General features: G+C 50.9%; 1 protein-coding gene across 8 annotated transcripts in view; it reads left to right on the forward strand.

Annotated features, from left to right (window-relative positions):
• Positions 1-16,549, forward strand: part of LOC112267114 (2-(3-amino-3-carboxypropyl)histidine synthase subunit 1) — a 100,792-nt gene that overhangs the window by 22,971 nt on the left and 61,272 nt on the right. The window lies entirely within an intron of this gene.

The following is a 16,549-nucleotide window of genomic DNA, read 5'->3' on the forward strand; positions in this document are numbered from 1 at the left end:
TGATACTTTGATGAACTTCCTTTAATATTTACTGTGCTGCTCCGGGAGTGGAGAGCCAGGGCTTGTTGTCGTCATCCATGGCCTAATCCTGGAGACTGGGGAAGGAGAGAGAAGTAGAGAGGGAGAGGGGGCGGCAGTAACATTTAATGTCCTCTGTCACCTGCTCTCTGGCACGGAAGAGATGGGCCTCCTCCAAACAGAGAGATATTGACTTGTGGCATAACTAGGATCTTGTACTTGGGGGTGAAGGTACATGACATGAGAGCATTATGTAACAGAGGGCCCTATTCAATGACTCATACACTCACGCAGTTCACAGTATGAAACAAAGAGGAAGTCATTTGTATATTTCGGCTTTTCAAACATAGATTTGTCACTGTGCCGGCCCAGGAGAATGTTATTTATGATTGACTGGCCCTTTGTTATAAATGTAGTGGTTAGATATTCTGGCTATTTTCATGTCAGCACGCCACTTAGATCAACAGCCTCACCAGTTGAATGCCATGTCAGATGAAACACAGGCAGTGATTGACCTGCCACTGTGTCCATGACAGCAGAGTGAATGAAATGGGAGTTTAGAGCCTCATTTCTCTTTCTCTCACATTCACAGTCACACAGAGAGCGCGAGCCCCTGCTGTCTCAGACCTTTCTGGTCACTCCATCATCCCTCTGGACCCCATCCTGGGGCTTCATCAGCCAGAACCTGATCAATTTCAGACACTTTTATTCATTTTAGTCTGCTGTAGCGTATGTGTGAGAAGCAGAAGCAGCCTCAGCCCACAGCCTTCCATGGTAAATGTCAGCCCTGCCTCTATAGAGGAAGACTGGCAGGAGCCTCCCTGCCCTCGTCTCATCACTCGCCCCCCAGCCTCTCCGTTCCTCCCACAGCACAGCTGAGCAGTAGGTAGCGGGAGCCTGGGTGTTACAGTGTGTGTCCCGGCCTTCTGTCCCCACCAATTACATAAGAAGCTCCCACTGGGTGTAGAGAGCAGCAGGGCCCCCATTGTGCGTGCACACACACACACACACACACACACACACACACACACACACACACACACACACACACACACACACACAGACACAGACACAGACACAGACAGACACAGGGCATCTCTCTGACTAATGAGCTCTCCTGCTTGGCAGCCCCCTCACTACCTTCCCAAACGCCCAATCACATTGGTCTAAGGGCCCTGAGCAGAGACAGGCAGACACAAACTGGACCAGGCAGCTATAGTATGCCCGGCCCACTCCCATCCCCACGACCAGATAAGTTTTCAGTGCTATTTCAGGTTTAGTGAGAAGTCTCTGAGTGCAGCCTGCTGCAGGAAGTCACAGGTGGAAAAAGATCCTCCCACACCTGTATCCCATATCCCAGCCATCACAACCCTGGAGGACCACAAACTATAGACCACTCTGTTATATTGGCCAACCTAAATCACCACTCTGACTGGAGAATGGCAGATAGCTGCTGGTGATATACTGGCTCTCATATAATGCCTTGGCAGATAACACCTGGGAAATTGCTTGACCTGTCTTGAAAATACAATCGATGCACTCCAGAGATAAAGCATCATATAGACTTTGTTGCCGTCCCTCCCGGCTGTCTGTATGTCCAGGGGTACAACTCCATGGGGAGTTGATGGGCTTTATAGAGAGACTGAAAGGCTGACGGTCTGCCCTTTCTCTCCATCACACTGTCTGGGTACATCCCAAATGGTGGCCTATACCCTATAGTGCACGACTTGTTTTCAGTAATGGGAATAGGATGTCATTTGGGATCGGCACCTAAATGAAATATGAGCGAGTGAGCAGCTGACGACAGAACTCCACAGTAGCTAATTACACTGGGAGACGGAGGGAGCGGAGCAGGGAACTCATCAGCTTTTTGAGTGAATCTTGGTTATTCATGAAGTAATGAAATAAACATATTCCCTTGTCCTTCCGTCTGTCTGCCCAGCGTTGTGTATGTGAGATACGGAGTGTCCAGTGCTCTGCTCGGGAAACTCAAGGTTCCAGCCTACTCTCCACTCTCTCCTATTTCACTCCTGCATCACTAAGTCAGACCATTTAGGACCAACGGTACATTCCAGCCCCCACCACATGCAGACATAATTGAACACAGAGCGATGCGTAATATTACCTGTAATTTCAAAGGGGAACATGAATATGTGTGGACATATGCTCATGCACATTTAAAATGAGTTTTGGGCTTTTAAGATGTTATTTTGGAGTGATTGCAGGCAGTTGACAGCCAGTTCAATGTGAGCAAAATGGAAATGGACCAATGGCTAATTCTGTATTTGAATAATAGAAAACTAGAGTTCCATGTATGTACATGTTCTAATACCGTTGGTTAAACATGGACACACTGTAACAATGTTAATATCTCTGAATGTTAATACTGTACACTGACTGACCAGGTGAATCCAGGTGAAAGCTGTGATCCCTTATTGATGTCACTTGTTAAATCCACTTCAATCAGTGTAGATGAAGGGGAGGAGATTTTTAAGGAGAAGGATTTTTAAGCCATGTGACATTTGAGACATGGACTGTGTATGTGTGACATTCAGAGGGTGAATGGGCAAGACAAAATATTGAAGTGCCTTTGAACGGGGTATGTTTTGTACACTCAGTGTGTATCTGAACTGAATGTGAAAATACAGATTCTTGTGAACAGAGATCAGTAGTATCCACATATAAAGCAGAGAGGCTATTGTAGGACCTAATGAGCCGTTTGTAACAAGGCTTCCTGCTTTGTAAAGGTTAGCTACACATCTGCCCTGTGCTCCCTCTGAAGGAGAGAGTGTGAAGGAGGAGGGGAGGGCAAAGATGAAGGGATGACCTTATGGAATGAGGGAGCAAAATAATGTCATGTCTAACAGGGGAGGATAGAGAAGAGTAGAATACTGTAGTAGAATGTCAGTAGGTCTAGAAAGCAGCACGGCGGTGGACTATGCCAAGGATTGAGAAAATGAGAAATGTTGAGAGGGGGAGGGAAGAGAGGAGGAGGGAAGAGAGGGGGAGGGAAGAGAGGAGGTGGAGAGAAGCCAAAACAAGTTTTTGAAATTAAGAGCAGTTGTGGAAAAGGAGGAGAGAAATTGTCATATGACTGGAGGGAACAGAGTGACAGATAGATAGTAGAGGGAGGTTGTAGGAAGAGAGAGACAGAATATTACTATCAATTACTACAGTGATAGCTATTTGTAACCATTTTGTCTCACTTGTACATAGCCCTTTTGGGCATGGGGATTTGGATTGCAGTGTGTTGTTGCTGCAGACAGTGTATTTGCACATCCCAGTGAGAAAAGCACCATGCATTTTTATATCATCCGAACTGATGATTTTAAAATAGCTGCGCTGTAAAAGGTTTATCCATACCAGTGTATCATGTAAAGAAACCTGAGGGACATGAGTTATCCTATCTCTGGCTGAGCAGAGGGGTTAAAGCCTAGTGACTGACCTCAGATCAGATTCCATCAAACTGTATTCCCTCTGCAACACCACTAAAAGCCTTTAATGTCCCCTCAGTACTCCAAGGTCCCACTGTGCTGTCCACTGGTTCCTCCTTTTACGCCTTGTTCTGAGATCTGATAACCCAATTATATAATAGATGTCTGCATTTTTTTTAAAGCTCTCTATAGATGAGATTGAAGCTTACTAGGGTTCTCCACTCCCAGCTCTGAACAACAATATTGGATTCCCATAACAGTTGCCATATCATTTTGTTTTGTTTTTTAAAATTGGATTCAAGCACCTTTCAGAATGCAGTGCTATGGAGTTTAGAGGGTCTGTATGTTGATAAAGCTGTGGTCTTTTGCATAATGACCCGGTCCCAGGCTGTTTGAGAACCTGCCAGAACAAATAGATGAGATACGCTCACCGAACTAGACCCAGCAGTAATGATCTTGTTTTTGGTGGAGTTAAAGGATTATCTAATGGTGTTATTGAAAACATCTGTCTAAGCTTCATCCCATCTTCCCTGCCTGCCTCCCTCCCTGCCTGCCTGCCTGCCTCCCTGCCTGCCTGCCTCCCGCCCGCCCGCCCGCCCGCCTCCATCCCTGCCTGCCTGCCTCCCTGCCCGCCCGCCCGCCTCCCTCCCTGCCTGCCTCCCACCCCGCCTGCCTGCCCGCCTGCCTCCCTCCCCGCCTGCCTCCCTGCCTGCCTCGTTCCCCGCCTCCCTGCCTCCCTCCCCGCCGCCTCCCTCCCTGCCTGCCTCCCGCCAGCCCGCCTCCCTCCCTGCCTGCCTGCCTCCCTGCCCGCCCGCCTCCCTCCCTGCCTGCCTCCCACCCCGCCTATCTGCCTCCCACCCCGCCTACCTGCCCACCTCCCTCTCCGCCCGCCTCCCTGCCTCCCTCCCTCCCTCCCCCCGCCCGCCTCCCTCCCTCCCTGCCTGCTTCCCTCCCCCGCCTGCCTGCCTCCCCGCCTGCCTCACTCCCTGCCTGTCTGCCCGCCTCCCTTCCCGCCTGCCTGCCCGCCTCCCTCCCCGCCTGCCTGCCTCCTGGCCGCCTGCCTCCCTCCCCGCCTGCATCCCTCCCCGCCTGCCTCCCTGCCTGCCCGCCTGCCTCCTGCCTGCCCGCCTGCCTCGCTCCCTGCCTGCCTGCCTGCCTCCCTCCCCGCCTGCCTCGCTCCCTGCCCGCCCGCCTGCCTCCCGCCTGCCTGCCCGCCTCCCTCCGCCCGCCCGCCTGCCTGCCCGCCTGCCTGCCCGCCTCCCCGCCTGCCTCCCTCCCCGCCTGCCTCCCTCCCCGCCTGCCTGCTCGCCTCCCTCCCCGCCTGCCGGCCTGCCTCACTCCCCGCCTGCCTGCCTCCCTCCCAGCCTGCCTGCCTCCTGGCCGCCTGCCTCCCTCCCCCGCCTGCCTCCTGCCTGCCTCGCTCCCCGCCTGCCTGCCTCCCTCCCCGCCTGCCTCGCTCCCTGCCCGCCTACCTGCCTGCCTGCCTGCCCGCCTCCCTCCCCGCCTGCCTGCCTCCCTCCCCCGCCTGCCTCCTCCCTGCCTCCCCCCCTGCCTGCCTCCTCCCCGCCTGCCTCCCTGCCTGCCCCCTGCCTCCTCCCCGCCTGCCTCCCTCCCTGCCTGCCTCCCTGCCTGCCCGCCTGCCTCCCCGCCTGCCTGCCTGCCTCCCTCCCCCTGCCTGCCCCCTCGCCGCCTGCCCGCCTGCCTCCCTCCCCGCCTACCTCCCTGCCTGCCCGCCTGCCTCGCCCCCGCCTGCCCGCTCCCCACCTGCCTGCCTTCCCGCCTGCCTCCCTGCCTGCCCCCCTGCCTCCCTCCCCGCCTGCCTGCCTGCCGCCCTCCCTGCCCGCCTGCCTGCCTCCCTCCCTGCCTGCCCGCCTGCCTCCCTGCCCGCCTGCCTGCCTCCCTCCCCGCCTGCCTCCCTGCCTGCCCGCCTGCCTCCCTGCCCGCCTGCCTTCCTCCCCACCTGCCTGCCGCCCATGTTACCACGTTACCAGTATATCTAATGTACCCATTCACTCTCTCTGACTACAATTAGTCTGTCATTTTCACCCGTGTTTTGTCTTCCAATTTTCCTGGTGTAAGACGTGGGAGTCATAGTGTTTGTACTACAACGCTAAATGGAAGAAATCTTGGTCGAGCAAAACGCTCAGAGAGAGAAAGAACTAGGGAAACATTTAATCATCATCATCCAACATGGTGGCCCTGCCAGATTTCTTTTTGGAGGGGAGTTTTTTGTCAGGGTATTTCCTGTGTTCTGTGTGTGCAAAGCAGATTACTGATATCAGATTTGTTAATATTACAAACCCCGGAGCAAACAGCTCATCTGCCTTATGCACTCAGCCAGCAGAGGCCTTCTCTCTCTCCATCTCTTCTCTCCTCTTCTCTCTCCACCACCTCATTTACACCCCCTTCATCACACAACCTCCTTATCTGTGTTTCAACTCACTCCATTGCTCTTATATTGTTCTCCTCTATCTCCCTCTCTCTATCAATTCAATTCAAGAGGCTTTATTGGCATGGGAAACCAATGTTAACATTTCCAAGGCAAGTGAGGTAGATAATATACAAAAGTGAAATAAACATTAAAAATGAACAGTTAACATTACACTCAGAAGTTTCAAAAGAATAAAGACATTACAAATGTCTTATTATATACAGTGTTGTAATGATGTGCAAATGGTTAAAGTACAAAAGTGAAAATAAATAAGCATAAATATGGGTTGTATTTACAATGGTGTTTGTTCTTCACTGGTTGACCTTGTGGCAACAGGTCACAAATCTTGCTATAGTGATGGCACAATGTGGTATTTCACCCAGTAGATATGGGAGTTGATCAAAATCGTGTTTGTTTTCGAATTCTTTGTGGATCTGTGTAATCTGAGGGAAATATGTGTCTCTAATATGGTCATACATTGAGCAGGAGGTTAGGAAGTACAGCTCAGTTTCAACCTTTCAACCTTTTGTGGGCAGTGAGCACATAGCCTGTCTTCTCTTGAGAGCCAGGTCTGCCTACGTCGGCCTTTCTCAATAGCAAGGCTATGCTCACTGAGTCTGTATCATCTCCCTCTCTAATCTCCCTCTCTAATCTCCCTCTATCATCTCTCTCTAGCATCTCCCTCTAGTATCTCTCTATCATCTCTCGTCTCTCTCTATCATCTCCCTCTATCATCTATCTCTAGTATCTCCCTCTAGCATCTCTCTATCATCTCTCTTGTCTTCCTCTATCATCTTTCTCTTGCCTCCCTTTATCATATATCTCTTGTCTCCCTCTATCATCTCTCTCTAGCATCTCCCTCTAGTATCTCTCTATCATCTCTCGTCTCTCTCTATCATCTCCCTCTATCATCTATCTCTAGTATCTCCCTCTAGCATCTCTCTATCATCTCTCTTGTCTTCCTCTATCATCTTTCTCTTGCCTCCCTTTATCATATATCTCTTGTCTCCCTCTATCATCTCTCTCTTGTCTCCCTCTGTCATCTCTCTCAGGCATCTCCCTCTAGTATCTCTCTATCATCTCTCGTCTCCCTCTATCATCTCTCTCTAACATCTCCCTCTGGCATCTCTCTATCATCTCTCTTGTTTCCCTCTATCATCTCTCTTGTCTCCCTCTAGCATCTAGTCTCCCTCTCTCATCTCCCTCTATCATCTCTCTCTAGCATCTCCCTCTGGCATCTCTCTATCATCTATCTTGTCTCCCTCTATCATCTCTCTCTTGTCTCCTTCTATCATCTCTCTATTGTCTCCCTCTATCATCTCTCTCTAGCATCTCTCTATCATCTCTCTCTTGTCTCCCTCTCTCATCTCCCTCTATCATCTCTCTCTATCATCTCTCTCTAGCATCTCTCTCTATCACTGCTCTCGCTCTATCATCTCCCTCTGGCATCTCTCTATCATCTCTCTCTTGTCTCCTATCATCTCTCTATTGTCTCCCTCTATCATCTCTCTCTAGCATCTCTCTATCATCTCTCTCTTGTCTCCCTCTATCATCTCTCTCTAGCATCTCCCTCTGGCATCTCTCTATCATCCATCTTGTCTCCCTCTATCATCTCTCTCTTGTCTCCCTCTTGTCTCCCTCTAGCATCTCGTCTCCCTCTCTCATCTCCCTCTATCATCTCTCTCTAGCATCTCTCTCTATCACTGCTCTCGCTCTATCATCTCCCTCTGGCATCTCTCTATCATCTCTCTTGTCTCCCTCTATCATCTCTCTCTTGTCTCCTTCTATCATCTCTCTATTGTCTCCCTCTATCATCTCTCTCTAGCATCTCTCTATCATCTCTCTCTTGTCTCCCTCTCTCATCTCCCTCTATCATCTCTCTCTAGCATCTCCCTCTGGCATCTCTCTATCATCCATCTTGTCTCCCTCTATCATCTCTCTCTTGTCTCCCTCTCTCATCTCTCTCGTCTCCCTCTCTCATCTCTCTCTTGTCTCCCTCTCTCATCTCCCTCTATCATCTCTCTCTAGCATCTCCCTCTAGCATCTCTCTATCATCCCTCTCTTGTCTCCCTCTCTCATCTCCCTCTAGCATCTCCCTCTCTCATCTCTCTCTAGCATCCCTCTCATCTCTTTCTAGCATCTCCCTCTAGCATCTCTCTCTTGTCTCCCTCTAGCATCTCTCTCTAGCATCTCCCTTTAGCATCTCTCCCTTGTCTCCCTCTCTCATCTCCCTCTAGCATCTCCCTCTAGCATCTCTCTCTTGTCTCCCTATCTCATCTCCCTCTAGCATCCCTCTATAATCTCTCTCTATCATCTCCCTCTATCATCTCTCTCTAGCATCTCTCTCTAGCATCTCCCTCTAGCATCTCTCCCTTGTCCCCCTCTCTCATCTCCCTCTGGCATCTCTCTATCATCTCTCTCGTCTCCCTCTATCATCTCTCTATCATCTCTTCTTGTCTCCCTCTCTGACACAGACTTTCATTTTTCTCCGTTCTCTCTCCCTCCATATTTTTGCCTTTACTTTCTCTCTAACTTGATTCTTCTAAAGAGAAAATAATGAGGCTTCCTCTCCGCTGAGTTGCCCTGCTATTACCCAGGGAAGTGCCTCTTCCTCTCCTCCAATATCCTCCCTCCATCCCTGCTCACAGACGCAGGACGAATAGGAGCTCTTGTCTGAAATGTAATGAAATAAAAGATGAGCCATCACCAGGTGCAGGATATAAATATGTCACACCCGTAACCTACTAATTTCTACTGAATGTGACTGTGTTGTATGTTGTCTGGTCAGACGCTGCTGTCACACTTCCTCAGTGAAGTTGTCAGAGGGTGTCAGCTCTTCCTGCGACCACCCTGCTTATCTGGCTGTCTACCTCTCCCCTGAGACCACTCTCCTGTCTCCACTGTTATAACACCCGCCTAGAATGGGCACCATAGACACATGGCTAGCTTCACATATTGCTACGGCTCACTAAAGGACTGAAAGGCCTGCTGAGTGACAGATTTTACTTTTACAATTTTGCCTTGACAGATCCTGGTGGCCATTGCCCAACATGGCCCCCAACCAGCGCCACAGGATTGAACTGGGTCACTTTCACAGAAATGATGGCATTGCATTCATCCCCTTGTCTGAAAAGAGTCACCCTGTAAAGCCAGATCTTATTCCACCGGATGTCTGAAAAAGTAGGCTATTGTTCAGGGTTTGAGACATTTAGGAATGGAATGACCCTCTCAGTAATTAAAACCCTGAAGGCAAAAAGCCAAAACGCGTTGGTTCTGCTTTTAGCAATAAATATGCTTTTTTATTGAATTCCATTTTGTTGCTGTGTTGCTGAATCTCCTCTTAGTAAGCTCAGCAGGCCAGGTCACTCCTTCTTCCCTTATTCCGCTGTTTCTCCCTCTCTCTTTTTCTCCTCCCTCTTCCTTCCTTCCTTGCACATGCATACATCCCCACCCATACTTACAATCCCTCCCAGTACCCGGGCTGGGGGGTGCACCGCGGCACACAGCTGGGAGTTTCAAATATTTTTGCTGTTCATAAATCACAGCGACAGCAATGAGCCCATATTAAAGACAAGCATAGGGAGCTCACAGCATGCTATGCCTGCTATGTCTGCTGTCTCAATGGCTCATTTGTTGGTAAATGTTTTGTTTCATATGACTGGACCCTTTTTTGAAGCCCGCTCACTGTGGTCTGTGTACAACTCCATTAGTCCATTCCCCTCGCAAACACTAACAGTCAGACGTATTGTAGAATGTTGGTGGAGTTTGATGTGACTTGAGGTACTCACCACACACACACACACACACACGGACAGCTGTTTGTATTGTCTGTCAAGTCAGGTCGGTGTTTTGATGTCTCTCCGTAGTAAATAGTCAGACTTGTGTTTGGTCTGTTGGCTACTAGTGTCTGAAACATCATGATTGAATGCCCAACAAGTATGTCTTGAGGGGAGAAGTACTTAACATATTTCAATGCACATCCGCATCAAAACGCCATCCATCTCGAGCGCAACGTGACAGGAATCATCGTAATAGAGGCTCAGTGACAACCCCAACGCCTGTCAGCACCTAATCAAACAAATTTAAAGCAGCATGTTAGTTAAAGCGCAAACAATTAATTGTCATAAGGGAAGAAGTGTCATTGGTTGACAGGGAGAGGGTTTGTGTGGTGGTGCACTGATTCAGGAAGATGGGGGAAGTTTGTCAATCTGCGTCTGTCTGTCTGTCTGCTGCGGTGCTGTTCCCAACCCGGAGAGAAAGAGAGCCCAAACCGACAGGCGCCTCTTTCTCCCATGCTGGGCTCTGATGAAATTCCTGTCGCAGCCAGGCAAGGATTTCATCTCCCGAGGACAGCGGGAAGTGGATGGATCTACTTTCATGCTACCCTCGTGATTCCCCTTGACAGTGGGAGAGAACGGTATCGATCCACTATGTAAATAAAGCCCCCCGCTGATCTACAATGATACATTGTCACTGGTGATCCCTTAGTCAAGCTGTCCAGTGAGTGTGTTTATGCATGCATACAAGATGCTGGTCTGATTTGAGTTTATGCATCTGTCTGTGCAGTACATAACCACAACTCTCCAATCACCTAGCTATGACCTCTGTTCTAACTGTCTGCTAACGAGGGCCCCTAATTAACAAGGAGTTCACAGGCTTCTCGTCATCTAAATTACATCTTAATGACATTTCACTTCTGATGTTTCAGCTCAAGAGCCAGAGATGGTAACTACAGCTGATGCCCAGTAAATGGAGACGAGAGGGTGGGAGAGGGAGAGCTTTGTTATCCCGGCCAATCGTTCATAAGTCCGGTGTGAGATGGGGCTTGAGGGTTGTGTGAGATGGGGCTTGAGGGTTGTGTGAGATGGGGTTTGAGGGTTGTGTGAGATGGGGCTTGAGGGTTGGGTTGTTGTGAACACTGATAGCCTTCATTCTCTCTTTCTCTCTCTTTCTCTCTACGTTTTCTTCTCTTTCTCGTTCTCTTTCTTTCTCTCTCCCCATCTCTCTTTCTCCACCCTCTCTCTTTCCTCCTTTCTCTCCCTCGTTCAGCCCTTCTCCAGTGGAACAGGGGAATTGTGCTCCTCTTTGCTCTGTACTTACTCTCCCGGTCCCAGGTAGCATCACTTCTCTCATTGGGGCCTCAGCTCTGTAATCAGATTCCTTGCATTTATTACCCAGGTATTTCAGTCACGCAGTGGAAATAATGAGATGTGTAGCACCAATAAGATGGCATGATAATGTTATTTCTTGCAGATGGATGCTTGATTAGATACAGTAATATTCTGCAGTGCAGTCATTTAAATTGTAGATATTGCAGTATGCTGCTGTGGTGGGTAGACTGCTACTGTGGTGGGTAGACTATTGCTGTGGTGGGTAGACTGCTGCTGTGAATTCTGTGGTGGGTAGACTGCTGCTGTGGTGGGTAGACTGCTGCTGTGGTGGGTAGACTGCTACTGTGGTGGGTAGACTGCTGCTGTGGTGGGTAGACTGCTGCTGTGGTGGGTAGACTGCTGCTGTGGTGGGTAGACTGCTGCTGTGGTAGACTGCTGCTGTGGTGGGTAGACTGCTACTGTTGTGGGTAGACTGCTGCTGTGCTGCTGTGGTGGGTAGACTGCTGCTGTGGTGGGTAGACTGCTGCTGTGAATGCTGTGGTGGGTAGACTGCTGCTGTGAATGCTGTGGTGGGTAGACTGCTGCTGTGAATGCTGTGGTGGGTAGACTGCTGCTGTGGTGGGTAGACTGCTGCTGTGGTGGGTTGACTGCTGCTGTGGTGGGTAGACTGCTACTGTTGTGGGTAGACTGCTGCTGTGCTGCTGTGGTGGGTAGACTGCTGCTGTGGTGGGTAGACTGCTGCTGTGAATGCTGTGGTGGGTAGACTGCTGCTGTGAATGCTGTGGTGGGTAGACTGCTGCTGTGAATGCTGTGGTGGGTAGACTGCTGCTGTGGTGGGTGACTGCTGCTGTGGTGGGTAGACTGCTGCTGTGGTGGGTAGACTGCTGCTGTGGTGGGTAGACTGCTACTGTGGTGGGTAGACTGCTGTGGTGGGTAGACTGCTGCTGTGGTGGGTAGACTGCTGCTGTGGTGGGTAGATGCTGTGGTGGGTAGACTGCTGCTGTGACTCTGGTGGGTAGACTGCTGCTGTGGTGGGTAGACTGCTGCTGTGGTGGGTAGACTGCTGTGGTGGGTAGACTGCTGCTGTGGTGGGTAGTCTGCTGCTGTGGTGGGTAGACTGCTACTGTTGTGGGTAGACTGCTGCTGTGCTGCTGTGGTGGGTAGACTGCTGCTGTGGTGGGTAGACTGCTGCTGTGAATGTGGGGTAGACTGCTGCTGTGGTGGGTTGACTGCTGCTGTGGTGGGTAGACTGCTGCTGTGGTGGGTAGACTGCTGCTGTGGTGGGTAGACTGCTACTGTGGTGGGTAGACTGCTACTGTGGTGGGTAGACTGCTGCTGTGGTGGGTAGACTGCTGCTGTGGTGGGTAGACTGTTGCTGTGGTGGGTAGACTGCTGCTGTGGTGGGTAGACTGCTACTCTGGTGGGTAGACTGCTGCTGTGGTGGGTAGACTGTTGCTGTGGTGTTGCTGTGGTGGGTAGACTGTTATTGTGGTGGGTAGACTGCTGCTGTGGTGGGTAGTCTGCTGCTGTGGTGGGTAGACTGCTACTGTTGTGGGTAGACTGCTGCTGTGCTGCTGTGGTGGGTAGACTGCTGCTGTGGTGGGTAGACTGCTGCTGTGAATGCTGTGGTGGGTAGACTGCTGCTGTGCTGCTGTGGTGGGTAGACTGCTACTCTGGTGGGTAGACTGCTGCTGTGGTGGGTAGACTGTTATTGTGGTGGGTAGACTGCTGCTGTGGTGGGTAGACTGTTATTGTGGTGGGTAGACTGCTGCTGTGGTGGGTAGACTGCTACTGTTGTGGGTAGACTGCTGCTGTGCTGCTGTGGTGGGTAGACTGCTGCTGTGGTGGGTAGACTGCTGCTGTGAATGCTGTGGTGGGTAGACTGCTGCTGTGAATGCTGTGGTGGGTAGACTGCTGCTGTGAATGCTGTGGTGGGTAGACTGCTGCTGTGGTGGGTAGACTGCTGCTGTGGTGGGTTGACTGCTGCTGTGGTGGGTAGTCTGCTGCTGTGGTGGGTAGACTGCTACTGTTGTGGGTAGACTGCTGCTGTGGTGGGTAGACTGTTGCTGTGGTGTTGCTGTGGTGGGTAGACTGTTATTGTGGTGGGTAGTCTGCTGCTGTGGTGGGTAGACTGCTACTGTTGTGGGTAGACTGCTGCTGTGCTGCTGTGGTGGGTAGACTGCTGCTGTGGTGGGTAGACTGCTGCTGTGAATGCTGTGGTGGGTAGACTGCTGCTGTGAATGCTGTGGTGGGTAGACTGCTGCTGTGAATGCTGTGGTGGGTAGACTGCTGCTGTGAATGCTGTGGTGGGTAGACTGCTGCTGTGAATGCTGTGGTGGGTAGACTGCTGCTGTGGTGGGTAGACTGCTGCTGTGGTGGGTAGACTGCTGCTGTGGTGGGTAGACTGCTGCTGTGGTGGGTAGACTGTTGCTGTGGTGGGTAGACTGCTGCTGTGGTGGGTAGACTGCTGCTGTGGTGGGTAGTCTGCTGCTGTGGTGGGTAGACTGCTACTGTTGTGGGTAGACTGCTGCTGTGCTGCTGTGGTGGGTAGACTGCTGCTGTGGTGGGTAGACTGCTGCTGTGAATGCTGTGGTGGGTAGACTGCTGCTGTGAATGCTGTGGTGGGTAGACTGCTGCTGTGAATGCTGTGGTGGGTAGACTGCTGCTGTGAATGCTGTGGTGGGTAGACTGCTGCTGTGGTGGGTAGACTGCTGCTGTGGTGGGTAGACTGCTGCTGTGGTGGGTAGACTGTTGCTGTGGTGTTGCTGTGGTGGGTCGACTGTTATTGTGGTGGGTAGACTGCTGCTGTGGTGGGTAGACTGCTACTGTTGTGGGTAGACTGCTGCTGTGCTGCTGTGGTGGGTAGACTGCTGCTGTGGTGGGTAGACTGCTACTCTGGTGGGTAGACTGCTGCTGTGGTGGGTAGACTGTTGCTGTGGTGTTGCTGTGGTGGGTAGACTGTTATTGTGGTGGGTAGACTGCTGCTGTGGTGGGTAGTCTGCTGCTGTGGTGGGTAGACTGCTACTGTTGTGGGTAGACTGCTGCTATGCTGCTGTGGTGGGTAGACTGCTGCTGTGGTGGGTAGACTGCTGCTGTGAATGCTGTGGTGGGTAGACTGCTGCTGTGAATGCTGTGGTGGGTAGACTGCTGCTGTGAATGCTGTGGTGGGTAGACTGCTGCTGTGAATGCTGTGGTGGGTAGACTGCTGCTGTGAATGCTGTGGTGGGTAGACTGCTGCTGTGGTGGGTAGACTGCTGCTGTGGTGGGTTGACTGCTGCTGTGGTGGGTAGACTGCTGCTGTGGTGGGTAGACTGCTGCTGTGGTGGGTAGACTGCTGCTGTGGTGGGTAAACTGTTGCTGTGGTGGGTAGACTGTTGCTGTGGTGGGTAGACTGTTGCTGTGGTGGGTAGACTGTTGCTGTGGTGTTGCTGTGGTGGGTAGACTGCTGCTGTGGTGGGTAGACTGCTGCTGTGGTGGGTAGACTACTACTGTTGTGGGTAGACTGCTGCTGTGCTGCTGTGGTGGGTAGACTGTTGCTGTGGTGGGTAGACTGTTGCTGTGGTGGGTAGACTGCTGCTGTGGTGGGTAGACTACTACTGTTGAGGGTAGACTGCTGCTGTGCTGCTGTGGTGGTTAGACTGCTGCTGCGAATGCGGTGGTAGGTAGACTGCTGCTGTTAATGCTGTGGTGGGTAGACTGCTGCTGTGAATGCTGTGGTGGGTAGACTGCTGCTGTGAATGCTGTGGTGGGTAGACTGCTGCTGTGGTGGGTAGACTGCTGCTGTGGTGGGTAGTATGTTGCTGTTGTGGGTAGACTGCTGCTGTGGTGGGTAGACTGCTGCTGTGGTGGGTAGACTGTTGCTGTGGTGGGTAGGCTGTTGCTGTGGTGGGTAGACTGTTGCTGTGGTGGGTAGCCTGCTGCTGTGAATGCTGTGGTGGGTAGAGTGCTGCTGTGGTGGGTAGACTGCTACTGTGGTGGGTAGACTGCTACTGTGGTGGGTAGACTGCTGCCGTGGTGGGTAGACTGCTGCCATGGTGGGTAGACTGCTGCTGTGGTGGGTAGACTGCTGCTGTGGTGGGTAGACTGCTGCTGTGATGGGTAGACTGCTACTGTGGTGGGTAGACTGCTGCTGTGGTGGGTAGACTGCTGCTGTGGTGGGTAGACTGCTGCTGTGAATGCTGTTGTGGGTAGACTGCTGCTGTAGTGGTTAGACTGCTGCTGTGGTGGGTAGACTGCACGGCATCTCTCTTCAGCAGTCTTGTAGGATAGCCCTATGCCCTATATATTTTTTAGCTGGGAGATATACATTTATGCGGCTCTAACAATGTCATTAGTATGCTTTAAAAGAACATCTGTGATGAGATTTAAGGAAGCCTATTGTTCAGAGAGCGCTACTAACACTTAGTGTCATAGTCTCCCATTATCATGATCCCTCGATTGCACAGCTCTCTCTCTCTGTCACACACACAACACACACTGAATCAAGACCTTGACTAGAGAAAGGATAAGCAAATAATATCTTGGAAGGACAATATTGATTTACTGGATGAGTTCCCTTCATCCATGTGGCTGTGTTTTACTAGGCTCAGGTGGACTGTAGTGTCCTTCACACCAGAGCAGCCATTAGAGGAAGAGAGAGAGGGGTTAGAGAAGAGAACAAATATAAAGAGAGCCCATACCCCTCTGGAGGGTGAAGGTAGTCCAGCACTGAGAGAGGAGAGGGACAGGGATATAAAAAGAGAGGGGGAATTAGAAAATTAAATGGGTGTAAACAGAGAGATGAGAAAGTTCAAAGTTCAGACTCTATCTCGTATTAAACTGAAGGTTGAAGGTACAATGAACACCAGTGAAAGAGAGAAATTAAAACAGGGAGAGAGGGAGGACATGGCATCTGTAGCCTGTGTCCAGTATCTAATAGTTTGCGGACTGGGCAGCAGTAGACAGCCAGCTTTTGTTAGTCAGACTGGATTGGTGGGTAGGCTACACTGTCTGTTGCAGTCTCCTGTTTTCATCTTTATTCTCACTTTTAATACTACCTATACTGGCTAGCCTAAATATGTCAAAACACAGTCCCTAAACCACAACACCCCCCTCTCCTCATCTCTTCTCTCTTTCCCCACTCTGTACTTTATCCATCACACCTCTCTTTCCCAGTTTTCTGCATTCACTCCTTTTATTCAGTGTTTAGGAGTTTTACTTTGCATTTTAATCCCCCGGAAGGGATGATGAGATGCAGAATGAATTAATTTGCTGCTTTTAATATATTCAAGCAGAAGAAAAACAGAAAAAAGCTTTGTGGCTTTCTCCTTAGAACAGACCTTCTGTAGTAGTTGTATGTAATGTGGAGTTGGGGATAGGGAAGTTGAAGGTATGTTTATGCTAAGACCACAGATGGACAGATCATCTGTAATTGACCCTGCCTCTGCAGTTTCCATCCAGATGTGCTATAAATCCATACTTGGCCCAGTAACCTATTACCCCGTCCCCCTCCCCCTTATTTGTCCTTACTTACCCCAACCCCCACTTAGCATCTTCATACTGACACTCTAATATAT

Source organism: Oncorhynchus tshawytscha, linkage group LG14 (assembly GCF_018296145.1).
Source record: "Oncorhynchus tshawytscha isolate Ot180627B linkage group LG14, Otsh_v2.0, whole genome shotgun sequence".
Lineage (NCBI taxonomy): Eukaryota > Metazoa > Chordata > Actinopteri > Salmoniformes > Salmonidae > Oncorhynchus > Oncorhynchus tshawytscha.